The sequence below is a fragment of the Nyctibius grandis genome, chromosome 1 (assembly GCF_013368605.1).
Source record: "Nyctibius grandis isolate bNycGra1 chromosome 1, bNycGra1.pri, whole genome shotgun sequence".
NCBI lineage: Eukaryota > Metazoa > Chordata > Aves > Nyctibiiformes > Nyctibiidae > Nyctibius > Nyctibius grandis.
Genome location: NC_090658.1, coordinates 32,153,321 through 32,163,296, shown reverse-complemented (window position 1 = coordinate 32,163,296; position 9,976 = coordinate 32,153,321). Strand labels below are relative to the sequence as shown.

Here is a 9,976-nt window from a genome sequence, read left to right as displayed (position 1 = left end):
ACCCCCATAATCCAAGGGGAAATGGTTAGTGACCTGCTATACCACTTTGACACACAGACAAGTCCATAGGGCCGGATGGGATCCACCCAAGGGTACTGAGGGAGCTGGTGGAAGTGCTCACCAAGCCACTTTCCATCATTTATCAGCAGTCCTGGCTAACCGGGGAGGTCCCAGGTGAGTGGAGGTTAGCAAATGTGATGCCCGTCTACAAGAAGGGCTGGAAGGAGGATCCGGGGAACTACAGGCCTGTCAGTCTGACCTCAGTGCTGGCAAAGGTTATGGAGCAAATCATCTTGAGTGCCATCACATGGCACATATAGGACACCCAGGCAATCAGGCCTGGTCAGCATGGGTTTATGAAAGGCAGGTCCTGCTTGATTAACCTGATCTCCTGCTAGGACAAGATGACCTGCTTAGTAGATGAGGGAAAGGCTGTGGATGTTGTCTACCTAGACTTCAGTAAAGCCTTTGACACCGTTTCCCACAGCATTCTCCTGGAGAAACTGTCTGCCAATGGCTTGGATGGGCATACACTTCACTGGGTAAAAAACTGGCTGGATGGCCAGGCCCAAAGAGTTGTGGTGAATGGAGTTAAATCCAGTTGGCAGCCGGTCACAAGTGGTGTTCCCCAGGGCTCAGTATTGGGGCCAGTTCTCCTTAATATCTTTATCAGTGATCTGGATGAGGGGATCAAGTGCACCCTCAGTAAGTTCACAGACAACACCAAGTTGGGCGGGAGCGTTGATCTGCTTGAGCGTAGGAAGGCTCTGCAGAGGGTTCTCTACAGGCTGGATCAATGGGCAGAGGCCAACTGTATGAGGTTCAACAAGGCTAAGTGTCGGGTCCTGCACTCGGGGCACAACAACCCCATGCAATGCTACAGGCTTGGGGAAGAGTGGCTGGAAAGCTGCCTGGTGGAAAAGGACCTGGGGGTGTTGATCAATGGCCAGCTAAATATGAGCCCAGGTGGCCAAGAAGGCCAATAGCATCCTGGCTTGTATCAGAAGTGGTGTGGCCAGCAGGACTAGGGAAGTTATTGTCCCTCTGTACTTTGCATCGGTGAGGCCACACCTCAAATGCTGTGTTCAGTTTTGGGCCTCTTGCTACAACAAAGATGTTGAGGTGCTGGAGTGAGTCCAAAGAAGGGCAACGAACCTGGTGAAGGGTCTGGAGAACAAGTCTTATGAGGAGCGGCTGAGGGAGCTGGAGTTGTTTAGTCTGGAAAAAGGAGGCTGAGGGGAGACCTTATCGCTATCTACAACTACATGAAAGGAGTTGTAGACAGGTGTCGGTCTCTTTTCCCAAGTAACAAGTGATAGGACAAGAGGAAACAGCCTCAAGGGGATTAGATTGGATATTAGGAAAAATTTCTTCACTGAAAGGGTTGACAAGCATTGGAACAGGCTGCCCAGGGAAGCGGTGGAGTCACCATCCCTGGAGGTATTTAAAAGACAGGTAGATGTGGTGCTTAGAGACATGGTTTAGTGGTAGACTTGGTCTTGTTAGGTTAACAGTTGGACTTGATGATCTTAACGGTCCTTTCCAACCTAAACGATTCTGTGATTCTAAAGAATCACTCTCCCGGCTCACAGCTAGTCTGAATACTTCCCCCAAAACAAGATGAAGGACTACAATAGCAGCCTCTCTGAGTGAGCTTTCTGAGTGCTGAGACAGGGTGAGTGCACTTACACGTCTGAACTAACGCAGACAACCCCCGAGATCCGTACTAGGAAAGTAAACACAATGCTCCGAGCACAGGGACTCCCGAGTGATAGGAAGTGACTTCAGCACACCAATTCCTCTATTCCCGTAACTCTCTGTGGGTTTGCCAATAATCCTTATCGTTCTTGCTGAGAAAAGAGTGCCTTTGCTAACTGATTACATCCTCCTTTCCTTACTGTGGTCAGCCAGTTGCTGCATGCCAGAAACAGCTGGTATGATTGATAGATAAGCACACGTCTCAATGTATTTTCCTCTGTCTGCTGTAACCACATCCATCCCTGCAGCCACTAGAAAGGCAGTTCTAGAAAGGAGTGAAACAACACAAAGCACTTCTGTTTCCAGTACTGGTCTGCTAGAAACACTAATCCAGGGAATCTCAACTTTTCCCATATTTCCGTACAAAATACTGCAGGTCTTAATGAAGGAAGGCAGAATGGTCCCAACCCTCCCCACCCCCCAACAACAGCACGTCCCACAGCCCAATCACCCCTGCAGATGAGGCAATTCATCTGCTGGACCAAGAAGATGTAGCGTTCAAGACCCTGAGATATCAGGACCCCAAGATACCACCCCTCAGCTAGCATCTGTGCCTTGCTCTGAGGCAGGGTGAGGTCTAACAGCACAACCTGAGACTAACCAAGAAATGTGCAAGACCAGACTCTTTGAGGACAAGCATGAATGCATTTGGAATTTTACCCCATTTTGATTAAAGTTCTGTGCACCTTGAGTTCAGCATTTTTGGATACCCTGAAGGCATTCTTCGAATGCAACGGCACAGCTAAGTAATAAAATGCTTCAGGATCACCTCTAGTCCAAGCACATCACCCTCTTTTAAGCAGCTCATCATGACAAAAGGCATCTCGGGCCAAATTTCTCTTTGATTTGAGTCACAGGAGTGACATCAGAGATGGAGTTAGCCCAGCTTGTTAAGTGACTAGAAGATGGCCAATTTTGTTTTGTGGTTTTTTTCTGTACTAGTTCCTGGAATCTGGTTTGCAGACGTGGCCCTTCCCTTGCTGTTAGCTCACACGATGAGGTGGGCAGGGACGTTCAAATAGCATCTTCTTTGACCTTTCTGGTACTGAGATGATTGTTGTTGCTCTTTTGAAGGCTTCTGAGAAGCTCCCACAAGCCTCTGTCCCCCCATCTCCTGAAGTGCATCTGCAACATCCAACCACAGTCCCTCCGGAGGGCAGCGTGGCTCTCACAGTGACGACATCACACTCTTAATTTGTTCCAGCCTGTTTCACACTGACATTTTAGCACTGACGTCATCAGCTGCTGAAATTTCATTGCTGCTGCTAAGAATAACAGCCCTTCTCATCCCCCACCTTACACCAAATAATTATTTATTAATACAGTAGGGATCTAGGCTTATCTTTTCTGACACAAATCAGATTCTGGTGGTTAAAAGAAGTAAGAACAAAGCATTGAAGAAGCTTGTATGTTCTGTCAGCCTGGGACCAAAAAAAAATTCAGAGTGTATTGTTAAGTAGTAAGAGTGCTCTAAAAATGAACGGGAAAAGTTCAGACTGATTTGTGTTAAGGCTTCCTTGCCCAACAGTCTTAGGCACTGCAAGTTTCTTAAATAGCCTAGGCTATAGTCTGCCCCAGAAGTCCCTTACAAAGCCCCTTCCAAATTCTCCAAGGCTTTGTACCTTGAGTATTTGCTTATACCAGTGCAGTGTGGGCGTAAAATACTGCCAAATCAGAATTCCCCATTGACTTTGGGGCCTGAACCAAATCCCATTGATTTCCGTGGGAGGATTTCTATTAACTTGAATGGGCATTGAATCAAACCTAAATTGGCAGTGCTCTGCACCCATTTGGCATAGTGTAGTTGTCTGCAGAAGGTGGAAATCAGGTCCAAAGACACTGAGAAATGCTTTAATTAAGAGCATTACTGAGGAGAGCGAGCTTTTCCATTGTTAAGCTGATAAACTGAATTTTTTCTGTACTTTTAATGGCAAAGGGTCAGATTTTCAAAGACACTTGGTCTAAAGATGAAGCTGAGTGCTTACAGGATTTCCAAGAAATGTTTAAAGGGAAATCAGGTGCTGAGGAGCCTTTCAAATCAGCAGGTCCGTTAACTTATTTACATGCTTTTGAAAATCCTAGCCTTATAAATCTAATCATTAAGTCATAAGATGACCATGACCTGCAGCCAGCAGCCAGGTCTACTCACCCAGTGCCTGGGCCCTCACAAGCGCATTGAGCAGCAGCTGAGAGGAACTGGCACCAGGAGCGGTAACTGCACCAAGTATTGCCTATAGGTACCTGCCCCCTATAGCTCCTCCTCACAGAAGGAGACCAGCACCTCTGTCAGGCACAGCAACTCATGCACAGTCCCTCCTAGTCAGGGGTGACAAAGGCCTTTAAAAACCAGACACACAGAGGTCTTGGAGATGTTATTTTCAACAGCTGCTGGGGAAGTCAGTGGGTAGCACAGCTTCCGCTCCAGAAGCAGACCTGAACCTAGACAGACTAGCATCCGGTCAAGGAGAAAATTCTTAAAACTTCTTTGTTACTGCTTCCCCATCAACTCTGAGGCCCGGCGTAATTTCCTATGTTGCTGCTGACCCTCTCAGGCACTTTCCTTCACTGCCTGATCTTTAGAAACTGCAGCATTCATTATCTCTGCATGTGCCTTTATTGCAAAAAAGGGACATTTTAGGAGCTGGCTCTTCCGATGGATCCTTTGGTTACTTGGCTGGAGTATTTTGCCTGGCTGTTACTTTTCGTTTGGACTTGAGTACTTGGCGTAGTCTTTTTCTGGAAAGCACAGGGAGATTGATCACAAGACATGAAAGACAGACATCTCTCCTTACAAATGCTAGAGGCTGCAAGAGAGAGAAGAGGAGAGCAGCATTGTCACACTAAGATGCCTTCCCCTGAAGTGCCACAGGGGAAGAGATTCAGAAAAGGTAGATGCTAGAGAGGAAAGCAAAGAGAAAGTGAAAGTGCTGTTAAAGCGGAGCCTTGAATGTGAAGTACAGGAGCTAGGAATGTCTCCTCCGACCCCTGGCAGCCATTCTTGTTCAGCCTGAATCGGTCAGGAAGGTCACATGCTGCTGGGCCGGCAGGAGCATATCTCTGAGCTGACGCGCTTCTCCCAGTAGACGTCAGGACGGGCTCGGCTGGAAGCCTGAGGGATTGCTTCGGCCACCTGATTTCCTCAAACCCCCACACTAACCTCTTCCTCCCCATGACTAATTTCCCTGCACCTCCTCCCACGCACGCCCCCAGTTCCTCACCCCGTGCATTTTTATGCACAAAAGAAACTTGCTAGATTACGCCACCTGCTACTGGGATAAGTACCAGGTAGAGACAGGAATGTACCAGGGGACACAACTCCTACAAACCAAGGAAGGGAAGAAAAATTCCTGCCTGGCATCAGCAGGCACAGGAGCAGCTCTCCAATCAGCTCCTTCTGATAAAAACCCTGCTTCTGGGTTGGAGTTAAAAATGTGCTCTAAAAAACACATTTGAGTTGCTAAAAAAGCTGTGCACTATGAACAATAACACCTCAGATACACTCTTGCCCGTGTTGGGCAGTCGACGGGCCAGATGATACCAGAGCTGGTTCAGCTCCAACGGGGTAAGTCATGACTCGGAGCCACGTGCTGAAAGCAAAGCCGTGCCCAGCAGCGTTCCTGGGTGTGAGCGGAGCGGGAACGGCGCTGCCCCGCCATGTATTTTTTGCTTTATTTTGCTGACATCTACAAAAGTGCTCCCAGCTTCGGGCTGTTGCCCTGGTTCTGTTCCGTACCAGTTTTACCCTGGTGCTTCTCCACTGAGGACCAGTTTTGAGCTTCAGCTCCCCTGGGGCGAGCAAGAGGGGGAATGGGTTTTATTTGTTGCTTACACCAAAAAGAATCATCTAATTAAAAAATCACTGGAAACCACATGCATTTGCAGAAATGGCTCCACTTCAGAGGATTCTCTCGAGGCAAATAAATGAGTAATTTTTCAAGGGTTTAGACATTTATGAAAATAGCCTCTATAGTTACACTCACTAGGATAAAATTACAAGTGTTTTCAATCCTCATTCTTCAGGGCATAAGTTGATCCTCAGCTGGGGGCCAGGGAGGAATTTCCTCCCAGAGGATATTATTGTTCTGTGAGGTATCTCATGGGAGATTCACATCTTCCTCCAGAGTATCTGGCATTGGCCACTGCAGACAAAAAAAAAAAAAAAAAAAAGATACTGCAAAAAAAAAAAAAGATACTGCTCAAAACGAGACAGCGCTCTGGTCGTCGCCGCTGAGCCCTACGTGTCGTATTTATATGCGCTTAACTAATTGGGCAGCCGTATTTACGCCCGCTTAATGAACCGTGCAGCCCCACTGACGGGGAGAGAAAACGTGGACCCGCACGCTGGCCGCTGTCTCGCGTAGGAGAAAGTCCCACGCGTGTCAGCATGGCGCTGGAGGCTGAACACAGCCCCGTCCCGCACCGGCCGCTGCTCTGCCAGCCCCGCGCCAGCGACCGCGCAACAGGGGCGCGCACATCACCCCGGCGGCCGGGAGCGGGGCCGGGGCGGCCCCTGTTGCACAAGCTGCCCTGTTCGATGTTGTAAGGGTCCCCGGAGATCCGGGAAGGGCGCGGGGCGGCCCCGCTGCTGGCACGGCCCCGCTCCTTCTGGGAAGCGCCGTGACTCACCCGCCGCCCCGGGCCGGGAGCCGCCGCCAGAGCCGCGGCTCCTTCCCGAAGCTCCTCCCGCCCCACCCCTCCCTCGGGGACAGCCAATCACCACCCTTATATTTGCATACAGCGCCCTTATATTTGCATACAGCGCCCGGGTACTTCTGGGTCGGCAGCGGCGGCTGTAAATACCCGCTCCCATCCCACCATCACAGCAGCCCCGTCCTAGAGCGGGGCGGTTAAGACCGGGGCCGGGCGGTGGGCTCCTCCCTCGGGGGCAAAGCGTCCTCACTTTGACCTCAGGGCGGAAGAGTTCTGAGGGTTTATATACAAAAGCGATGAACTCTTCGTAATTGCCCGGATGACCCTCAGTGGTCTGGGGTGCAGGCTTCAAACCTGTAGCTGTCTAGCGACAGAGTGGTTCAATTCCACCTTTCGGGCGAGCACAACGCGGCGGGCGCTGCCTTTTGCCCCGGTAGACGGTCCCGACCAGTTCAAAAAGCAGCGCCCGCTGAAGCGTTAACTCTGAGGTGCCACAGCGTGGGGAGCCATTTTGCTTCCTCTCTCTCCACATTACCCTACAGAGCACCTTCTCGGGGCACGACAGGGAGGTCCCATCCATCCATCAATATATAAACACGTTTCTTGCCTTTTCGTTGTTTTTGACCATCCCCTCAGCAAGGCGTGCAATGGAGCGATGAAATGGCAGTGTGCCGGGTGCGGACGAAGCAAGGAAAAACCTCCCAAGGGTGCCTGGGTGACAATTCAGATTTTAATTGGATTCTGCTAAGCAGATCTTTGTTAAACAGTGTCACGCATCCTACAAGAACAGAAAAGAAGTAAATAACAGAAGCCATTCTCTAGATCTGCTCCATATTGACGATCACCCATCTCCCACCCACGCTACAACAAAGATGCTTCACTTCAGCAGTAAGCACGGGTGCTAATAATGTCACCCAGCCCCATGAAAAATAAAGGTTAGCGTGAAGCTAAAAAACATATTCTTCAAGCAGAAGGCATTTCTTTCATGATATCCTATTGCAATGACTTTGGCAGATGATTTGTGGAGCCTCTAGTTAGGATGGGACCCCAACCAGCCCCACTACAGGGATTTGGAGGGCATTTCCTTGTCACCTCCTGGTCCCATGGGCAGGAAGGGCAATTCTGCCTGGTGAATCCCCAGAGGGAGAGAAGTAATACTGAGTTAATTATCAGGTCTCTGGTGCTGCTGGGTTCTTTCTGAGGGGGGTGCAGTGCCACCCGGAGTTAAGTAGGTAAGCACCCCTGAGGATCTAAGCCGGAATGACTGTGCTGCCTTTACACCAAATGACTCACTCCGGCTGAAGGCCAGGGAGGAGAAGGGAAGGGCACAAAGCGCCCACTCCTGCCTGCTGCTGCTGCTTCCACCATGCCCAGCACCCAAGTCAATTGGAGAGGAGCAGTTATGGTGCCAGCAAGACCCACCGCTCCGGGAAAACACTGGCCCATTATGTGAAATCTGGGGTAAAAAACCCCTCCGCGGCTCACACGGCACATGCCAACTTTTTTATGGCCTTGCAGGAGATGTGCGTGCGCTCTCCCCAGCGCAGCTGGGAGTGCCAGGAGTCCCAGATGGCTATCGATCTGCTCTGTGCCGCTCTGTCTACCAGCCTGCCTCCTCTGCCCATAATGAACTTTCTATGTGGAATTTCATTGCGGCCTCAGAAATTGGTATCTGTGCCACAGTTTGGCTGGGGGCTTTTGTTTGTGTCGGGGGGGGAGCGTTGGAAAGGCCTTTGCCCAGTAGTGGGCAGCTGAGAACGTTAACGTTCGATGTCAGTTACCAAGTAGAACATAATACAGCTCTTTCATGTGGTGTTTATAACTGAACATGCTGGTTTGTGTCAGCCTGTTTTTTTTTTTCTTCCAAGAAGTAGTTTTGGATTAAATTATGACAATTACATTCTTATATTCCCCCCTGCCAACCCCCACCCTTGCCCTGCGTGCACACAAACACAAATGGGAATTATGTGCTCAGAGCGTGATTTGAACTATACAGCCTGGGATCTGTGCCTGGCATTGAGTTCACTTTTTTCCTCCAGAACAAAAAAGGCCACATCCACTCGCACTCTTTCATCGCCTTAGGATAAAGCAGGACAGTGAGATCGCTGGTGTGGGTGATTTGTCCCTTAGGGAGCCCATGGGGAAAACAGACTTGCAAGCATGTGAGAAAGGAGGCCAGGGAGCCCCAGCTGGGGAGGTTGTGGTAAGCAGCACAGGGGTCTAGGTTTGTGAAATCCTGTGTGAATCCCTACTCCGAGCTGCTTACACCACCCCCGGCTGGCTCACATACCTGGGCAGTGCCTCATCTGGTCGGTAATGCGGGTACATGGCAGGAAGTGATCCCATCTCTTGGGGCTGTGCCCTCTGGGGCTGCACCTCTAGCACACAGCTGATCCTAGGGAAACATGGGGTTTCAATAGGACAGGAGACACAACAAGGCTGCTCTTGTAGCCTTTAGCTGACACAGTAGGTGGGACAAGGCCTTAGGAAACAGGGCACCTTATATTTTCTTGCTATTTGTTAAACACCGGTTGGAGGAGAACGCTAGTGTGGAGGGCCGTGTAGATGAGCTGGCTGAAGGAGGGACGTTTTGCACAATGCTATCCATGTCTTGCCTGAGTCGGCTTTGTTTGGAGTCACTCATTAGTCAGGCAAAGCTTTCAGAGTTTGAACCTGAATGGCACTTTCTTCCCTGACAAAGGGCCAAACTAAGAGGAGCCAAAGGCTTCACCACTGGTCAGAAGGCAATCCAGGGGTTACTCAGAGCCAAGACGCACGAGAGCCTGGCTCCTCAGCCGAACTAATCTGCCTCCTGTTGTTTTCCCCATGGAGTCACAGCAGGGTGAGGAGGATGTGCTGGTGACAGATGGCTGACGCGACTTGCTAAGCATACGAGTGACTGGGCTGTGACTCAGCAAGTGTTTGGTTACAAGAGATTGGGAGCATGTGCTTTTGCACTGGTAACAGTGGCCCTAGCTGGATCTCCTGGAGGACTAAGCACGGGCTGTCATATGAAGCCTGTGACTGCTGTCCTCCAAGGGAGGAAAGCACGCATGTGTGGCCTATTAGAGCAAAAAGTCAAGCTCCTAATTACCGTTTGCATTGGTAATGGATAATGTCTGAATGAGTATAAATATATGACCTGTTAGTAGTGCTTAGATGTCCTACTGGCCTTCAAAAAGGAAACCATTCAACCTCCTGGCCTAAAATAATGACCATCTTGCTTGGAGGGAGTAGCACTCAGAAAACTTCTTTTGCAGTCGAGTCACTAGAGGGGGACAAAGACCTAGTCTGGGTATGCATCCATCTACCAGCTCCCCCACTGCAGTTGTGGGAGACACCTTGGAGAGGCACAAGCAAAGATGGCCCTTGTCTTCCTCAGATCTGAAGGTGCCCAAGTGCTGGGACGGCTTTCTGAAGGTTGAGCAGGCAGCTGGGGATCAGCAACGCATTGGGGAAACGAAGCCACTCCTCTTCCCCCAGAAGCAGGGTGACACATGCATGTGCATGTGTAGTTTAGCAGCCTTTATGTTGGCTCTTCCAGCGTTTCTCCCTACCTAGGGCCAGC

General features: G+C 50.1%; 1 non-coding gene across 1 annotated transcript; it reads left to right on the top strand.

The window, feature by feature from the left end:
• The first annotated feature begins 6,721 nt into the window (after positions 1 to 6,721).
• TRNASTOP-UCA (transfer RNA opal suppressor (anticodon UCA)) lies at positions 6,722 to 6,808 on the top strand. Its single transcript has one exon. It is a non-coding gene; the product is annotated as a tRNA-Sec (tRNA).
• Positions 6,809 to 9,976: the final 3,168 nt, after the last annotated feature.